The sequence below is a fragment of the Mizuhopecten yessoensis genome, unplaced genomic scaffold, assembly GCF_002113885.1.
Source record: "Mizuhopecten yessoensis strain PY_sf001 unplaced genomic scaffold, ASM211388v2 scaffold9653, whole genome shotgun sequence".
Lineage (NCBI taxonomy): Eukaryota > Metazoa > Mollusca > Bivalvia > Pectinida > Pectinidae > Mizuhopecten > Mizuhopecten yessoensis.
Window position 1 is genome coordinate 334,243 of NW_018408155.1, and position 21,461 is coordinate 355,703.

Consider the following 21,461-nt stretch of genomic DNA (forward strand, 5'->3'; position numbering starts at 1 on the left):
GGAACTGACCACTGTTGATATATAGCCAGGCACTGACCACTGTCAATGCATAGCCAGTCACTGATCACAGTCAATGTATGGCCAGTAACTGGTCACAGTCAATAAATAGATAGTTACTTGTCACATTCATTATATTGATAGTCATATGTCACAATCAATATATAGCAGTCACTGATCACAGTCAACGTATATCCAGTTACTAGTCACAGTCAATTATAGCCAGTAATTTGTCACAGTCTATGTATAGCCAGTCATCATAGATCTCAGTCAATGAATAGCTAGTCACGTGTCACAATCAATATATAGCAGTCACTGATCACAGTCCATGCATAGTCAGTCACTGATCATAGTCAATGTAGAGCCAGTCACTGATCACAGTCAATGTATGTATAGCCAGTAACTGATCAAAGTCAATGTCTAGCAAGTCATAAATATCTAAATATGTACATCTAGCCACTCATTACAGTATAGTCAAGGTAAAACATACAAATATATCATAGCTATGAATAATTTTTAATCTTCAAATATAGAAAAGATATACTCAAGGGGATTGATTAAAAGAACGGTATCATTTATAAAAATCAAGTTTGCGATCGATTGTAGTATTCATGATTCATGAGCTTTAACATGTTACTTTGTATAGTCCGTTTACTTTCTTGGATTTTTTAGCCAAGAATAACACATAAACAATAGCATTAATATTCATAGAAGATTACAACAAAATCGAATAGTCATTAGAAAACAGATAAAATGAGTTCTAAAATGTATAACTGTAAAATAGATTACCTACTACAGCTTGTAAATACACATAGGCATACAATTTCAAATTGTATAGCAAAATACAACAATAGAAACTAATGAGGGATCCAAACAAAACCACAAAATGTCATGAAACCATTCAATAAGGAGAGGATAGGAAACCAGATTCTGCGGGAGGCTTAGAATTTCCTTCCCTAGGTTTGTTACGAATCGGCTATTAGATACATTTTGCTGACCAATAATATCGTCTCATTCAAGAAATTTGCTGAAGTGATTTTTCAACTTGTATATACTATAAGTAGGTGGTATTTCAGGTTACAAATACATAGTAATAAAACTGGTGTTTAAAAAAATGTTTTTAAATCTGCCTTCTGATTATTTGCGGTATCAAAATTGTCAAAACTGTTAAAGCCAAGTATGTGTAGCAGGTCGGAAGTCAAACGAAACCCATGAAATAAGAGGCTTAACAAAATATACACACGCATTCAATACATACTTAAACATTATGCAATAGGCAAGCAAAACCACCTAGCAAACAGTTACTTAAACATTGTCGGTAGGCTAGCGCACAACAGCAAAATACGCAAACAGTAAATATTTAAAAGCAGAGTTAAATAGGCATGCGTACGCTTGCTGCACGTATCTTACAATCTTACAATAGAGAGAACGACAGAGATTACAATAAAGCCGAGCACCAAGACAAGCAACACGATTCCACAAGATCCAATTGCTTTTGCGGTGGTCCGGTTGTCCGTAGCAGCTGTCTTCTTACGAATGTATAACGACAGCGAGGCTTTGTTCAGGAACAGTTCCTTTCTTGTTTCCTCTAACAGACTCAGAAGTGTTTCCCTGGTCATATTTGCATATACGGAAGTGTCATGTTGGTACCCATTTCCACAAGAACAAACACATTGACCTTCCGAGTTTGTTGTGACAGTAGACAACTCAAAGGTGGCCGTCGTAAGCGAGGCAGCTTGCTGCATACAAGCTGAGGACGTTGGTGCCAAGGAAGATGGGAGTAAGTCGCTGTCTGTGATTATGACCGTACTTGATTGGATGACGTTTGTAAAACTCGGATAAATTGTACCTGATAACTGATCAAATTCCTGCTGCATGGTAAACACTGTGGTTGTTGCTAACATGGACGGTGATGGTATGGTATATAATGCCCTCATCATTTCCGATGTCGTTATCATCAAAATAGATTCCATCGTTGTTGCTGTCGATAGTGTATCTACGTAAACAAGTATATGCTACATGTCAGAGCACACATATACATATAAATGAGCCAAATAATTATATATAATTATGTACAAGCATATCATATTGTATTTAACAAATATTAAACTAGATTGAATGACGCTTAATCAAATTAGATATGAATATATAATAAAAACTATTTTACAACAATTATGAAACAAGTAATTTAAACTTATATAAATCATCACTCATGTGGCCCGGATGTTTGCGTGTCGGGGGTCTTATTGTGGGAGGAAACAGGATTACCCGGCGAAAAACCAAGTGGTAGGGCATGTGAATACCTTTCACGTCTGATCAGGGAGTCGAACCTCGGCCGCCTTTGTAAACGGCAAATTTGCTATTCACTGCACCAACCGAACATCTATCTGTATCAAGTTATCAAATGGCTTCACACATTGCCATGAATCTTTACTAATTTTAAAATATTTAGATGTAGATGCATTAAGAGTTAACTTTCTGCATTGTACAACTATAAGACTTGTAAAGAAAAAATGGTTTGAGAGCTTTCAGGTCAGTTTAATGCCACAATCTTCATCTATCATTCCATCATAATCGTAGTCGTTTATATATTGACCCGGAAGTACATGGGAGGTGTCTGAAACAAAGCGGTCATTTTACAAAAGAATGTATCGCCATCATTATAAGAGGATATAGCTAGTTTTCATTTTTTCATAACTACTGCATCTTCCGACCTACAGAATATGACGGACATATGCTAGGTGTTGGATAAACCGTTCGTTTTACCAACATTGGGTGTTTTCAGTTTAACATATACAGATCACGATCTTTCTATGGGATTTTCACATAATCCCTTGATTAGCCACTTTGTTTTATGTTTTGTTGTAAAATATATGTTTCATGGCAATTTTCTTGTTTGACAAAAACTAGATGAAGATGTAATATGATATATTTGATAATTTGTGAACAGTATATGTGGAGAAAACTTCCAAAACTCGTAGACAATTTTTATCAAACTGACGTTAGTTCAATTCATACTTCCAAAAGATACTCGGCAAAGCTATGTTTCAGAAGGAACTCGTTAAATGCTTGCTTCGTGGAATGTTTTAGATTTATCAAACAACAACATATCAAACCAGCACTTGCTTCGGAGCCTGTATACTTTAGAAGCTTTTCTGTTTTTGAACAATAACTAACATGTTGATATACCTTGGCCTTTCTTACTGTTGGTTTTATGAATCAAAATTGTGGTTTTATATTTTAACTGGCTTACTGTTATTATGTCGATTAAATAGCATTACATGAAGCATAAATAATCCTAAATAATCCAGACAACAAGAAATATACAGTTATAATAACATATAAATGCTTAATGCATAAATTATCAGCAGACGCCCAAAATAGATATTCTGTAAGAATGAATGAATAACACAACTTAAATTTAAATACCTACCTGTATATGAGTTTGAAATGCACATCAATGCCATATGCAGGAAAAGGGTTGCCAAGGAAGAAATGAAAATACCTTGTCTATAAAGCGGTACAATTATACTATATAATAGGCCACAATACATGACTTCGTTCAGCAGTCAGAGAGTGTCCTAACGACGAATGCAAACATGAGAAATATTTCTCCCCTTGTTTTCTTCCTAGGTGTAAACAGTAAAATTAACTTGCGCGCGTGTTGTATTGCATTTTTGTACAATTGTTCCCTCTATATATATTGTAATATCTGCAAAATAGCTTTTTCATTAAAATGAACTTTAAAAGAATTTTCTACAAAAACAAATCCCTCATTTTTTTATGTCAATTGTTCACCTGTCTCTCAGACAAATGTCCTCATATATCTGAAAACCGTATTCAAAATATCTTTCTCAAAAGTGCAAATGTAACAGCGATAACATTATTTGAGGAAGGAAGAATAGCGCTTAAAGTGATTTTGCCAAAAGTGATGGAGAGCAACATGTCTAGTGCTAGGTATATCGTACATGTAAAAGACAAAAGTTATTTCTTCCTTACAAATTTCGTATTTGACTATGTCTTTGTTTTAACGATCATGATGTTTGGATATAACCCTATTCGTTGACGGTAACAAAATTGTTAAATTTACCTTGTTGAACGCAACATGCTAATCTAAGAGTAGTCAAAATGATTATCTGATTGAGATCAACGTGCGTAAATGATGGCAACGCAGGAGGTGCAGTGTTAAACAATAAGCATCAACTAATTACGATAAAATTATTACACAGCATCAATACACATAGAAACCCTCCTAATCACCCTCTCTTACATATGAACCAAGTTCCTATAAATAACGTATCTTTCCATCAGCATCTCGGAGTCTTTTTCTCCTCGAACGGTAGTTGGTCAGATCATGTCAATTACATCATCTCTAAAACGTCACCTAAACTTAACCTCATGCGAACCTTAAAATTCCAGCTTGATAGAATTACTTAACAATCAATATATTTTCCATTTATAAGACCTCTACTTGAGTATGGAGATATAGTGTGGGGAACATACCGAATGAGTTGGGAAAGACACTTGAAAACCTCAATATTGAAGCCGCTCGAATTGTAACAGGTGCAACTAAATTAGTAAGCGTGCCAAACTTTTCAATGAATCAGCTTGGGTCAGTTTATTCGATCGGAGACAAAATCATAAAATTATCCAGTTCCATAAAATGTTCTATCAATGTACACCTGACTATTTATATAGCCTTATCCCAAGTACTGTATCGGAAGGGCATCGATATGATACCAGAAACTCCGACCATTCCTTTATTACTCCAATATTGAGCTAAACTTCTTTTCATAAGCAGTCATTTCTACCTTCTGTTATAGACCAAAGGAATAGTCTTCCACAAAATGTACGATCAAACCGTCTTATTCAGCTTTAAAATCTTATCTTGACAAGCAACATACTAAGAAAACGCCTTTCTATTACAACGTTTGTACCCGCAAGGGCCAAATATATCACGCACGACTACGAATTGAGTGTTGCTCCTCAAATGGTCATTTATTTGCTAAAAATATTGCTCCATCTCCATTATGCATGTGTGGTGAAGTCGAAGACAATAAACATTTTTATTGGAATGTAACAGGTACGATCAAATAAGAAGACGCTACCTACAATGTTTGCCCCATAATATAACTTTGGAGTTATTATTATTTGGAGATGATTCGTTTACATTGGCTGAAAATAAGTTAATATTTCTAGCTGTACATAAAAATATACTTTAAACTGGCAGATTTTCTAAAACTGAATAATATGACATGGACACTTGTACAATATATATCTTACCCCCAACCACCTTACTCTAAGGAAGTTTAAACTATTGTTATTTCCAATTAATTATTGGTATATATATATGCGTGTGTTGTGTGTATGAATGGTGTTATGACGTACTGAATATATTAGTTGCTGTTTAGTATACTGGGTGATATGTTTACATAAGTGTCTGTGACACTTGTTCCTATTTCCCTTTGTCTCCTCTGTTCATTGTAATAACATGCTTGAACTGAAATAAAAGAAAGTTTAAACTAATACACAAAGATAAAATCTTAACCCAAAGTTGAACTTATATTCACAAATTGTATAATATACCTCAATTGAGATTTGTTCACAATCAACGTAAATAATAAGAAATTACAAACATTTTTTCCCAAAATAATTTAAGATACAATAAATAATGTTTGAAACGATTAGTCGTATTTTTTTTCTAAATAGGACTGAACAGACCTTAACATAAGACATGTTCTATTTTTGTATTTTCAATATAATTTTAAAATTTTAAAATAGTAATGATACAGTACTAAATCATAAATGAAACTACTTGAACAGACTCACCATGGTAAATGACTGTTATAACAAGCCTTGGACTATTCAGTGCCACTGTCTCTCACATCAATACGCAGAGGCGACAGTCGCCATTTGATTGTGCGGCACGCAGCTTGGTTATGCGAAGAGAAAGGTGTTACAGCAACACCTGATACACAGGCATCTGTGGCGGCCGTTGTCAACGATACATTCATGAATATGGAACTATGGCTGCTTCTTTTTTTCCCCATAGGTTTGTATATTAGTCGAAGATGATTACAAGCCATATTGTGTTTCAACATTTTATGCATGGGACAACTAGCACGTTATCCCATACATGTGAACGAAGAAGGGGACAGAGCGAAATGGAATTAAATTCGCCATGGATTCACGTTTTATTGTTATACCTGTATACGTCGGGTGTAGTATTGAGCCTTAATCTTATTATAAACACGTATCGAATAGTTGATGAATCATATCCCATAGCTTCATACAGACCTCGATCAAAAGAAAACTTTTTGCATGTTTTCAAATTAATGCCTTTTACACGACTTAACACTTGTACACAGGTTGTTCCATGGTAACACGATTTGCATTGCATATTTATGATATCAAATATAGGAAATGTTAATAGCGCGAAGAACAATATCAGTATCATCTTGTTAGGTGTTCATAGTTCATTGTTACCAGAATTAAGAAGGCCAGGACGTCGTTTGTACATGTGGACAAAATGAATAGCAGACGATGTATACTTGTTCTTAATAAAGCTAAATTTGACGTCACTGTATCAATCAATTAGAGAGAAAAAAAAGGGGGGGGGGATTAAGGACATTACCGATTACCCAAAGATTTAACTCCTTACTACTGACCGTCCGCGTGTGTGGCTACTACTTAAGGGTGACAATTAAACATAACATAATGAGCATACAAGAAGTTCAAGCAGGAAGTGTCCATGATTTCAAACAATAATACTAATTTATTCAAATACAATAAGACCTAAACGCATATCAGTGTGTAATAGTATTTAGCACGCTGCAAGGTATATTGTATTCGGGTGGTAGGGAGGCGCAGTGGATAGCGCATATGCCTTTCACCAAGGCGGACGGGGTTCGATTTCCCGATCGGATGTGAAAAGGTATGGGGTCACCTGCCCGACCAAGTGGGTTTTCTCCGGGTTCTCCGGTTTCCTCCCGCATTAAGACCCCCGCGCGCTAACATCCGGGCCAACAAGGGTGATTAATATAAGTTGTAAAAACTTGTTTCATATTTGTTGTAAAATATATAAAGTTTATATCAAACGTGTTAACAAAAACTTCAAACCATGTATTAGGTTTTTTAATAAGTTTTTCCCTATCCGCAAGTAGGTCTACCTGTAAGAATATTGCATGATATAATATAGCTTGTTGGCAGGGCACCTTTTATAAAATGCTGCCTTAATTTCGCGATTTTTTCCCCTTTTGCCTTAGACAAGTGTAAACACTCTTCTGCTTGTGTAGACCAGAAACATATGTAGCATATACAGCTATGTGTAGACTAAATAGAAAATTCCATCCCCTTTTGGTTGATAAAGAAGAAACTCAGAGGAAGAAAGATTCTTAGTTTGCCAACCACGAAGACAGTTTCGAGTTTGGCAGCTTAAGAATTTTCCTCCGAGGGTGGCGATTCCCGTCTCATCTCACTCTAACGACGTGAGTGATTCTGTACCACTTACTTTATTGGTCCTAATATATAGTCGATGCTTTGCCGAGGGTTTTGCCAAATTTGAAAATCTCGAGTGTGGAATTTCCCTATCCTACACCCTTGGGTATGAAAAAGTATTTTGCTCTCATTCCAACCACCGGAATAAGCTCAGAAACCATGAAAATGCCTTTGGACTGGCCTCCATTTTAAAAACATCAATTTTTCCCCTGAGCTTTTAAGACGAAAACGAATTAGCCAGCTAGATTCAGCGTATCCCATATTTGCAAACAATATTTGCACAAAAAAAATAAGTACATCTGTCTAACGTGTATTGTAAATATATCGTAAAAGGTTTTTAATTTCATCACGTCGTCTTTTCCGAATTGCGGCATTGGAGAGTTCCAAATTCGCGACGTCACGTCATTGTTGAGCCATTGTGACTTCACGTCACTTGAGATAGGGTGTAAGATAGAATTGTCCTACACCCCTTTCTTACTCTGGACAGCTCTATCTTACACACAGGGAAATGAGAGAAAAATATGTCCCGAGTGGAATACCTCTCTGTTTTGACCAAATTCATACATCCGAGGTCCTCATAAGTTTGAGACTCCCACCAGGACAAAATGCGGATGCACCTGTCCAGGGTAAAACAAATATACGTTCCATTTTTTGAGTTGATACGAGAGAATTCGTCAGCCATACAAAGTGTATGACATCAGTTCTGGGCAAGCAGTAACAGAGGAAAAAACATATTCACATTTTTTTGAGTGAGGTAGGAAATTTGGCACCTATTTTAAGTATTTTTTCAAGTTACAAGCCTCATCTTCTATTTAAAGAATCTATCCCCTCGTAGAGATATCGCCTACCTAACACGAATGGGGTGAACAAATTCCAGCAATTATACCGCAGCTTCATTGTTTAGCCTTCGGTATTTTTCTCTTGTCTTGTGGTACCGACATAGGATCCTGCTTTAGTTTTATGTGTATTATGGCTATTCGATATGGTAAGTGATATTTTCCGTATCCCTCTTTTGTCTGATCTAACCGATTTGGGGTCCTGCTTTATCCCTACAATACTGAGATTACTGATTTTATTGTATAGGCTCTTTATGATGTATTTTTCCACTTATTCTTTCTAACCGACTTTTGATCCTGCTTTAATCCTTCAGCACTGAGATTATTGGTTATGAGCTCATTATCATGCATTTTTCCACTTGTCCTATCATGCCGACACTTTACAGTATGTCAGTCAAAGGGTAAGTGAAACTTTGAAGACCGGAAAACCGAGTTGATACGCTGATACCAATATAGATCAGGAATGAAATCTGGCATACATTCACTAATTGAAATAATTCGAAATATTGGTTGATCTACCACAAACATTACAGTTTTGTAACGCTCAACACAATTTGAACAAGAGTTTTAAATATTTCTCAACTTTATTTATAAACATAAACAATGTATCAGCATGATTCATCACAAAGCACGTGTAACATGTGAAAAATAAAATCTGAAAGCTGTGTAATTTTACAATTAACATTACAATTTGGTAAGAAATTTTTCAAGACTATCTATTTGAACTAAAGCGTATTATGTTTCTTATTGTTCGGGAAATGTATGAAAAGTAAAAAAGAGAGTTTGTCGTTGTTAGTTGTGATGATATTGGAGATATTTAGCCCAAAAATATTTATTCACGAATTGAATAAAATACAGTATAAATTAAAAAAAGTTGCCAAAAATAAACGTAGCGATATCATAATGACGGCATAAACATTTTACTGCCCTCCGTTTAGTGTAAAATTACAGAAATACATGCACTGCTTTTGGTCTTTCATTTGTCATTGCAGCATCTATCAAAGTTACCAGTTCATATATCAAACATGTTCCTGGTTAATATGTGTCTGGGGATTTATACTAATGGGCGTTATACTGATGAATAGAAACTTACCCACAACCTGACGTTAAATGATCAAAACTGATATAATGGCATTCAATTATAAATATGTATTATCAGAACGAGCTTTATATGATATCAAAACAATCTAAACAAATCCTAAAATTGGAAATTATTTTCTAAACATATAATGATTCCAGAAAATATAGAGTATTTCAAACATAAAAAAAAACACACATCCTTGACTATTCCCGTGTGGGTTAATAACAAAACATAACAAAGGGTTATGACATCAGTGAACGTTGATCATGATCAACGTATAAATAAAGACAAGATTTCTATCATTTGCGCAGCGCTTTTTGTTTATAGATTAATCAGAGTTAGCCTAAGTGTACAACATATCAACAGTTTTTAAAAAAAAATGAAGTTAAAAAAGTACAAATAGTTTTTACAAGAGGAACATGGTGTACTCTCTGTTTCATCAACCCATGTAAATACATTACAATACAACTCCTGCAGATAATACATTGTCATCCACGTAGTTTTCTTTTCTAGAGTCGGCTTTATAAACATGTATTCAAATATTTCCTTCATGAGCTTACTCTTACTAGGTATAAATAAGCGTTTATGAGTATGTAGTTAAAAAAGATATGGCGAACTGATACATGTTTTAAACATGGCGAAGAACTACTTCTATGTTTTCTTCACGGTTGACGTTGCTTGGTTCATTTTACGTCAGACAACATGGAACTTTACGGAATTTGTAATATCTGATTGTAAATTAATTTACTCGTCGCTTAAGATAAGTCCTTTTCAACAAGACACAATCTTATCTTAAAGCTGGTAAAATAACGATTTCAAAAATATCTTGACCGTAGACCGCGTCGATTTCAGACAAGAAATGCTCAACGCACTACATCCTTAAAGCGTAGTTTCGATGTATAAATATAAAAACTTGCACTGTAAATAACAAGTCTTACTAGATGGAGTTTATTCCAGTAAAATTTGGTGCTGATTTCCAAGAAGATAAATGCTTAACTGTGAAATAACATGAACGAAATAGGAAAGCTAAAGAGTTGTTAAAGGGCGATAAATCTCACTGTTTTTAAAATAGAAAAACCGACTTGATTTTGCGAAGAAAGAAATAGCAAACCAAATCACGGAAAAATAAACCTAACTACTACATGTTAAACTTATTCTTTGACACTCATCTGTTTTAGGAAAAAATGTATAACTCCTTGGAAAGCAAAGAAGGCCGTAGAGTTTAGTTAGTGTTGATTCTAAATATCAACAATGATGAAGGGTTCATAGCAAACAGACCTTCAATCAAAAGAGGTTCCTACATGGTGCCAAACAAGCAAAGAAAAAAAGTCGAGAGTTCCCCCTACAAACATAGTACTTTTCACAGAATAGAGGCTCATACCATTTACCAAGAACATACAAAGACACATTGTTGCAATGCATAAGTTCCAATGACGTCACACTGCTGATAGTGCCCGAAGTTTATCCCTACCTACTTACGTGTCGGATGTATTTTGCATTTTTTGTCTGAGTATGTTCATTTGGTATAGTGTAAGTTGATGCGAAATGGTTATCATCATACAAATCCAGTGTTGACTTTTCGAACTAATATAGAATAAGAGTGTGGTAAATCCTTTTTTACAAACATTTCCATATGAATCATAAAAAGTTTGCAACGGCGTTTTATAACAAATATCACATCACTGTATGCTAAAGTTAAATATAAATATTCTTTCAGTATGTTGTTAAGTGATCCCCATACCACTGCCAAAATTAAACAATGCATTCCAAACTCATTTGTGTGGCATAACTATGGCTTTGATCAAAGATTTCGAAAAATAAACTTTACATTGCGGGACGTTTATAAAACACAATTGAGATGAGTTAACAAAATTGAATCAACAGAAGTTCAACCATCGGTATACAATCGGTCAAACCGATTGAGCTACCTAGAAAACGACAGTGCATGATCCAATATGTTGTAGAGCTTTCTCCAAAGTAAATTAAGGGGAGCTTATTGTTTATTGGGAAAACGACAGTGTAGTGGAATAGGGATCCTTAAATGTAAAATATCGCAAAAAATATATATGGACAACAAATATTCATTTATGCAAAGATAGAACATCCAAATATGTCAAAGGACAAAGTTCAAACAGAAAAATATGTACAGATAAAATATCCAAATATATCATAGTTCAAAGTTAAAAACAAACCTTTGTACATGTACGCATTCAATATCCAAATATGTCGTCGAACAAAGTTAAACGGAACATTGTGTACGGCCAAAATATCTAAGTCTACCATCGTACAAATCTTTATGAACAATTATGTACAGACAAAACAAATATTAAAACATGTCGTCATAAAAATTTAGATAGAAACTTATGTAAAAACAACATTTTCTAATCTATCGTCGTACACATTTAAATAGAAAACATTGTACGCACAAAATGTACATGTATGCCTTTATGGAAATTTAGATACAAAAACAAATATCCAAATTGATTGTTGCATAAAGATAAATAGAAAGTTATGCAGGAAAAAACAAAAGGATCGGGGGATACTTTTTAGTAGATATTCCATTGTCATATTGAAGATTATATCAACATGTAAAGACAATAACATTTCTTCAGCGTAAATGTAATTTCCTTAGATAGTACATTTGTATACCAAGTAGCACATATCAAGAAAGAATTTATCCAGGATTTTTTTGTAGTCAAAGCATGCTTTGAAATAGCCAACATCAGTTCTGTGTTGAAAAGCATTGTCTATAATTGAATAAGAAATAAATTGACCTTTACGAATTCTTGAATATCTGCTGCGCTTAAATGTTAAACAATCACCAAAATTTCGACTATTATTTTCAACAAATGGATTGGCCAGGTACATGATTACAAATATAAACACATAACGATAGAAAAATCTTGACGTGCAAACCAAATATAAAATTGATGTGCTTTTTCTTACAAAACATTATTACCGTAATTTCAGAAAAAGCATCCGGTTCAAGAGAAAATCGACACACAAGTACAGATAAAATGAAAAGCGTAGCAGAACCGAAACAATTATCAGAGCAAATAGAAATAAGAAACACAATGAACTACTTTAACACCTGTAGCCGAAACAAAGCGTCTAACAGTAAAATCACATAAAAAGACGTTAGTATAAGTATTCAGAACATAATGTAGTAACTGTTTATGTAACAAGCCAATAATTCATGCAAACCAGTAGAGTGAAGAGTAAGATTCATGGGACAATATGGCATTTTTATGGTCCGTGCAATATCGAAATAATGCCGATTTTTTAACAAGGTTTTGATTTCCTTTAAACATTATGATATTCTTCTGTTTACAATAACAATTAGCTCATGGACATCATTGTATGCACTCGTGAACATCGCTTTGTTTTCTGGGTAACATCTCTGATTGACTCATGAGCATCCAATAATCTCACTGATTAGCTTGTGAACACAATTTTACTCTCTCCTGAACATTCCAGTAACACCACTGTTTAACCAGTGAACGACATTGCATTCTCTAATGGACAGCACTGTGTTCTCTCGAGAACATCTATATATTGTCTCATAAATATATCTTAAACAATTGTGTGATAATCGGAACACCTCGCCAATACAAAGCTGATTTACAAAACAAAATGTTAAAATGAAGAAATGTTAAGTTGTACACGTGATGTAATTTAAGTGGTAATCATCCGTGAATCATTTCGTAGAGCGGAGTGACCAGGGAATTATGCAAATACGCGAACCCATGATTAAGAAAATTTAACATTGCTTTCAATACTAACACATTTTGATTTTTTTCGTTGACCGTTATCAAAAAATATACGAGTTCACTCAAAACTTATCCAAAATCAGTGTGTTCAGATTACTCAGAATGAATGTGACCTAATAAACCAGAATTATTTTGACCAGATCATCGAAAATTAATTTGTCAAAATAACCTATACATGTATCTAATATAATCAATTTACCAAGAATCAACACAGTCACATTACCAAGAATCGATGTGATGCGATTACCCAGAATGAGTGTATCCAGAGCGAAGTGATAGTAGGTAAATACTTCACCTCGGGTTTAGATAGAACTCGTTAGACTGTTTGCGTTGTAAATTTCACATACGCTGTGATAGTGTACAGCTGGTTAGAACTTGTACCTCCGTACAGACTGTAGGTGCTGTTTTAAAAATACCAGATCCAGTCCCACTAACAGTACAACGATTAAAACGAGAACGATGATTCCGAATGAGCCGAGGCCTGCAGCAGATGGCCGAGAGTCCGCAGCGCTGTTCTTTTTCCTGATGTAAGATGACAGAACTGTCTTGTTCACTGCCAGTTGCTTCTTAGTTTGCTCGACGATAGATACAAGTTTTTCTTTTGTGATGTTCATCATCGATGGATCTGGAGGTTTATACAGAGCACATGGACAATAACACTTACTCACTGAGGGACCGACGGATGCTGCTGGTGTCATCATTTCGGTCGAAATCACACTGCTCTCGGCCATCGTCGTAGACGTCTCCAATGAAAATGTTTCAGTTGTTGAGTATGTTACCGTTGAAGATGTCACTAGAGCAAAACATGTATATTGTGTCATTCTTATCTTGAGGCTATATAGCGGCGCGTTTCGCTTTTAATTAATGCACTAAATTATGGATGTGCTTATTGCAGTTCTTGAATATTGTTCTATTTTACATATTTTCTTCGGACACCAGTTCATCAATGCGCTAATCTATTTTAATTGGATAATGTGCTTAAATTTAAGAGCGCTATGATAGGTTCGTTTACAGTGAATTGTATTTCAAAATGAATCTTAAAATGCTTTCTCCTCGTGTTTACCTTTCCCGAAAAGGATTTGAGATTATAGGGTGGCCGCAAGTAAGTTGTCTGTTTACAACTGCTCTAAATAATGAATTAATAATAGGAAAGGAAAAGACCGACAATGTACGTAACAATAATTCAATCACAACTCTATTACGTTATGACAGTTCCATATACATGTAATTTGAAAGGTTTGCTTTTCTTTATCTAAAGAAACTTTCAGCAAAACGTTATTTGTTTGCAGAAGAGTCGAACATGTGTATTCTTTATGGAACATGCGTGATGGACGATGGACGACACGAACGCATGGTTATCGCAATTGGTCAACGTAACAAGTGGTATATAAACAAAATATAACCAACAAAACCCGATACTTAGATAGATATTTCATTTCGTATGTTTTCGTTTTACATGACCAATGAAAAAGCGTGTGACCAACCTAGGCAATTATGTATGCCAAGTTTTTGTACATTATACGCATGGAAGCTTTAAACGGGGGCTTACCTGTAATTTCAGAAAAACAATCTTCGTCTATTATCCCGTCCAGGTCGAAGTCTGGGATATATCTCCCGCCCTCAACGTTTGCAACTGTATCTAGTTTAAAAATATATGACTCATTTTGAACAACATTTATACGTGTTATCGCTTTTACGTCATTTCTTCTGAAAAAGAAACAATGGTTTGGAAAATTGTCAGAGAAATACAGCACCTCATTGTTGAAATTCTCTTTGACTTGGATAAAAGCGTCCATCGATTTCAACATAAGACAATGTTATCCTTTGCAACACTAAAGGCTCGCTACAAATACTTTACAGAACTGAAAAAAAAATCAAATACTCATAGCAACGAAGTTTCAGAAAAGGTATAGGTAAAGGCTTGTTAGGATATGCCAGTGAGGAAAAGCAAACGTGAACATTTTAACAGCATCATCAGATAAGCCTTACGTCATTGATAAAACAACATTTGTTTTAATTACGTGTTTCACAAATTTGTCTTAACGTGTATGTTTTCAAATTAATCAATGTAAAGATGTGAAACATACATTTAATAGGTCAATATTTAAAAAAAAGTAAACGTTTGCATGGGTTCCACAACTAGACCAATAAGCGAGAAAACTTCATGAAGAGGTGAAATTTCTTTTAAAAGTAAAGTACAAAAAGAGGTCCAGAGGGCCTGTACCGCTCACCTGTTTTTTTGTTACATGAAACTGACATATAGGTTATTTCAAACCAAATTTGAAACCTAGAACACAAGACATTTTAACATCTCTAAACAGTTCTTAAGATCTTGCTTTTTGAAATTTGAAATCTCAATTTAAAAGCTTTTAATACACGTTGACCTTTGACCCCAACTAGCTCTTAAAGTAGACCTTTGACCTCATTATTGAAATTCAGAAAGCGATTCACACAGCTGGTCTTTATAACATACCAAAGTATTTTGACTTGTCCAAATGGTTTTTATGATGCTGTTATTTAAAGTTTATGACATTTTTGACCTCTTTCACCTTGAAACTAAGTCAAGGTCACTTTAAATAGGAATCTTTATAGCACTCCATCCCAGGTACCTAATGGCCAAATATTTTAACCCTGGGCCTTATTAAACTTGAGAAGAAATTTGTTAAAGCTTTTAACCCATGTTGACGTTTGACCCCTGACTAACACTTAAGGTTGACCTTTGACCTCATTACTGTAATAAAAAAATATATTTGAACTGCTGGTGTACATAATATATCCAAGTATCATGACTCAATTCCTTATAATCCTTTAAATATTGTTGTTTTAATTTTGAAATGTTAATTTTATTTTAACCCACGTTGACCTTTGACTCCAGCTAGCACTTAAAGTTGACATTTGACCTCACTACTGTAACAGAGAAAACGATTCACACGGATGGTCTTCGTAACATACCAAAGTATCATGACTCTAGATCAAATTGTTCTTCAGATACTGCTGCTTAAAGTTTTTAACATATTTGAGCTCTGTGACCTTGAAAGTAGGTCAGTCATTTTAATGAGGAAACTTCATAGCATTCCATCCCATCTACCTACTGGTCAAATTTCGTGACACTAGGACCTCAAATTCTTCAGAAGAAGTCGTTAACAAAAGTGGATGGACGGACGACGGCCGACGGAAGGACGGACGGGTTCTAGCAAGGGGAGCTTAAAAACATTGAATATTTCTAAATGGTCACAAAAATCATGCATTCAAAAAAGGTAGTATTTTAAATACGTTCACTATATGGTTTGTAAGATATTTCAAGATATCGCTCCTAATGATTTAATACATATGGACGATACTATCAGTACGTTACCATCTCTATATAATTCCATGATAGAAATATCTTCATCAACAAGTCCGTCACAGTCGTTATCTATACCGTCTCCGACAGTCTGATCCGATGGAGAGCATACCTAGGAAACAGAACGACAGTATAGCCGATGGCGAACATACCTAGGAAACAGAACAGACAGTATCATCTCGAACTCGCTCGCTAAATATCCTGCTGAATGTGGTATTTTGTTTTACAAATTCGAAATTAATATACAGCTGTACATTTGATGATTCAATCATTTCTTATTACATATGCAAATACATACAGTGTATGAACTTAAAGTTCCGATTGTTTAACGTTTACTCTATAGACTTGTCGTTATATCAGTTGACGTTCTCTGCAATACATACTTTGTAAGTGTGTGAGTACTACAGATTCAAAGAAGTGATCGCGCACATTTGTCACCATGACCCAGTAAATATCATGAAACCAGTAAACAGGTATACAGCGTGACAATTTACCTGTTTAGAACCATTGTTATACAGCCGTTAATATAAACAAGAACATTTGCTTCAGAAAAAAAAACCTTCGGCAACTTTATGTTGGCATTACCTCTTTTTCTTATCAACAGGAGGATAAACCTGGCATTTTATTCATTTTTTCTGCATAGCAAAAGTTATTATCTTTCATTTAACACTTCACTCAGGAAGTGTAACCTGTCAAAGATATCAAATGAGAAGCTTGATTTTATTTTTTTTAGCGTTTTGTAAAGAATCGGACGTTTTTACCGAATGTCAAGCATGAGCAGACACGTTCGAGGTAATGGCGACTTCCATGCTAAATCGGAATGAAAAAAGGTAAAAGTTGAAAGCCGATCAACAGCTATTTGTTGTATTCTGCCCTATGACATCTCGTGAATTCGCGTATGCATGAAAATGACGAAAACATGGCCTCAGCCCTGCTTTTTGTTCAGGAAGCAGTCGGGAAAAGGCTTCACACGTTTATCCATGACATATATTTACGTCATTGAAATTTAAATCTTTTCAAACCAATAAACTTAGAGTATCTATTTAACTTTCTGACTACTATTTTAACTACAGTTTTTTCTGACAGATTTCGGCATGGTAGCTTTAATAAATCTTTTACTGTGAACAATATTTAAAAACTGATGGTATTCGCATTGTGTTTTTGTTTTATCTAGCACATTGATCATAAGACTCTAATATTGCTCTGTGTATTGCACTATATTACGTTTGCATATTGATATATTACCTCCTCAATTTTAGACACCATTCTACCAAGTGGAGTGCAGAAAAGCGAGTTCTTGTCTTCTCCCTTGCCGAACATGATTGCGAGAAATGGAAACTGGGGATCCGACATTTTAAAGGAGTGGCCGTACATCTGATTTACACCAGAACTTGCCTGGAATGAGTCCCATGTACGCCTTTGAGTGTCGTAGTCCTGTACTGAGATTGAGGTTCTACTATCCTGCAATTGTAGATAAATATCCCCAGTCTCTACTCCTTCTGGGAATTTAGCATAATGACTTTTTGTCAGATGACTATTAGAAATCATGACAGACATACAACCATCGGCATTTCGATTAAGTTTTACGATAACAACCAGGACTGGTTTGGATGCCAAGACCAAACTGATATCCAGAGCTGTATCTAAATTGACACGACTTCCCGCTGATGCGAGAAGTACTGTTTGGTTCACTGTGCCGTATCCAGTAACTACAGTGATTCCGTCTGTTGCTACAACACGTATCAGAATATCGGAGTACACGGGAATAACGTAACTTAATCCTAACGCCAGTACGGGAGGCATTTGTTCTAGGTAAGTTGCGTACCTGCTGTTTCCACCACACACAACAGCTACAGGAGCATTGGCCTCTATGTACGTTCCCGTCAAGTCATCTACTGATGTGAACATTAGCGTTTGATATATTTCGAGCATTTGTCTTATGACGCTGCCTGCTGTATACTGGTGTTCGCCAACAGTGGCGCCAGCTTGTGATGGTAGCTTGACGAACACATTTGTAGAATGGTAGGTTGTTGACACCGCACAGGCACAGTATCCCTCGTGACTACAGTAAGTTACAGCGTAATACTCCAGGCCGAGAACATCAACCGGGAGCGCCATATACGTTGCCATAGTTGTTGCACCATGGATAGAAACACTGACGGTGTATTCCTCGGTTAGAAATGACAACACTGTCCCAAGTCTGACAACGCCGGTTAAGTTCACACCCATACATAAACAGTTACCGTCATACAAGAAAAGGGTTGAGCCTGCTACTGTCTGTTCTTGTTGAACATCACATTGGTTAGGGCACACCCCGTGGTGCTGATCCTTAATTTCATACGTTTCTTCAACATTAGACATCACATCAACAGTGAATCGGGTCGGAGTTTCAAAATAAGGAAAAATCACGAAGAAACGGTACCCCTTCTCATCCCTGTCGGCTGTAATGATATTTTAAATTGAAATATAATCACGATAGTCCATTAATGTACAACATAAACATAAACACAATAGTCCATTAATGTACAACATAAATATAAACACAATAGTCCATTAATGTACAATATAAATGTAAAACATTAAAAACAAGTTACCTTAATCTTTTTGTATTCACTGTAGAACAAATACAGGCAATTGCTGAGTTTATTTCTAAGATCACTGTATCGGCTATTACTAGTTATTACAGTGGGATAACTTTGAAACAGATATAAGTTTAATTTCAGGTCTGACATGGCATATGCAACGTTTTGATCTTCATCATGACTAAAAAATAATCGTCTCATAAACTGAAAGAAATTTCAAGTTCCGTTGATGTCTTAGTTTATAGCAATAATTAAGCAAAATAAACATATGCCTAAACTGACGATATACAGTGGACACAATACCCGTATAAGAATTGCATATTCTTTCTTGGGTTACTTTAAGAATAAATACGAACAATTAATAAGGATGATCGCATGATAAGAAGAAGTACAACTTTAAATTCTTGAATGTATTTACATACATGATATGTTAACCATAACGAAATACAAATATAATTGTACGGTATAATACATTCGTATATGCCAATTGATACATACGATGGAGTAAGTGCGTTAAACTTGTATGCACATAGAACATATCAGTTCTAAATGTACTTTATTACCCTTCCTTATTATTTGATTTCGATGTAAATGTATCGCAGTTTTTAGGAAATAAGCATATGACGACGATGATGATGATGAGGATGATGATGATGAAACGGAGTTTCGGAATTTTCACGAGATTACGTCACGCCATTCTTGCCTCATTGTAACGTCACCCACGTGAAACTTAGTGTACATTGTAAGACGAGTTTATGCCCAGGGGAAAAGGATAGGAAAATCCCACCCGAGGGGTTTTGAAATTTGGTAAAACCCGAGGCTTTAGAGTATTTTTCTTTTAGTCCAACTACAAGATTAGGCTCAGAAACCATAAAACTATAAGTGCCATTTTGAAATTATCATTTTTTCCTCAAAACTTTTTAAATGAAAACGAATCTATCAGCGAGACCTAGCATTCCCCATATTCGCAAACAAAATTTGCGTAGAAAAAAAAAGTATTCATCTTTTTAACGTTTATGGAATATATATCGTAAATGGTTTAAATTCCATACCACACTCAGCAAAGCCTCGTGTTTGGCAACTTAAGAATTCCCCCCTCAGATTGAGATTCCCCTATCTCACCCCCAAGGTTTGAGAGATTTCATTAATTTCACACCGGACAAAAGTGTGGATACACCTGTCCAAGTAAAGAGAATAATAAAATTTCTCACCCCATATGCTAAATTCTGTGATGAAGTGACGTTGATGGATTCTTGACATAACGTCATTGTATCTCGTTGAAATGTCGTCATACCATTGTTATGAATAGAGGAATCCTCCGTCTCAATCCTAGGGTGAGACAAGGACATCTCACACCGGTAAGTGTGGATACACTTGTCCAGGGTAGGAGAAAGGGGAATCTCAACCCAAGGGGGAAGATCTTAAGTTGCAAAACACGTAGCTTTGCCAAGTTGCCTCGTGTTTTGCAACTAAAGAAACTTCCCCCTCGGGTTGAGATTCCCCTATCTCACCCCAAGGGATTGATTGATTTTTTTTCCTTTACCATGTTCTCCCATTGGTTATGATAAACATAATGTAATGCTAATGTTACAGACTAATTAATTTTTGTTGATAGATTGTTGACGTGACGTCATACCATTATTATGAATAGGGGAATCCTCATTCTCAACCCTATTATGAGACAAGGATTTCCCCCACCCTACACATGTGTGTCTCCCTTTTTTAGCCGGGAAAGATCAGCTTGTCATCCCCTAGGGTGATATAGCCTCGTACCGTTTAAAACGTGTTCAATTGTGATGTCATTCAAATGTGTCATCGGTAATTGTGACGTCATTAAAAGTGAATGACGATATTTATACCCCACATGTGTTTTTGTTTACAAACAGACTACTGTCGGTGGAAATGCGACTAAAATAATGGGATGTGAGAAAAATAATCTTTCATACCCAAGGGTGTAGGATAGGAAAAATTCCACCCCGGGAGTTTCCCTATCCTACACTCCTGGGCATGAAAGTCTTATATTATTTCTTTATCGTTGTCTTTGCCGATACAATTTCATCACATGAACGAGAGCAAAGCTTTATGATTTATTATCAAAACTCTCAACGATGACAATAATTTTTCAATGAAATGTATGATATTATGCATTATTCTATATGATTACACTTTTTGTCAAACTTTTCAATTATTTTTCATGGCATATGGCATTTGTATCGTTCAAATATCATGATGTAATTCGTAATGACTTTCGAAATCCTCGACTTGTCATTACGTTATATTCTGTCAAAGGTCGTCCTTAGTTACATTGGATTTCCTATTTTGTTACATCGCTTATTTTGCCTAATGATTTAATGG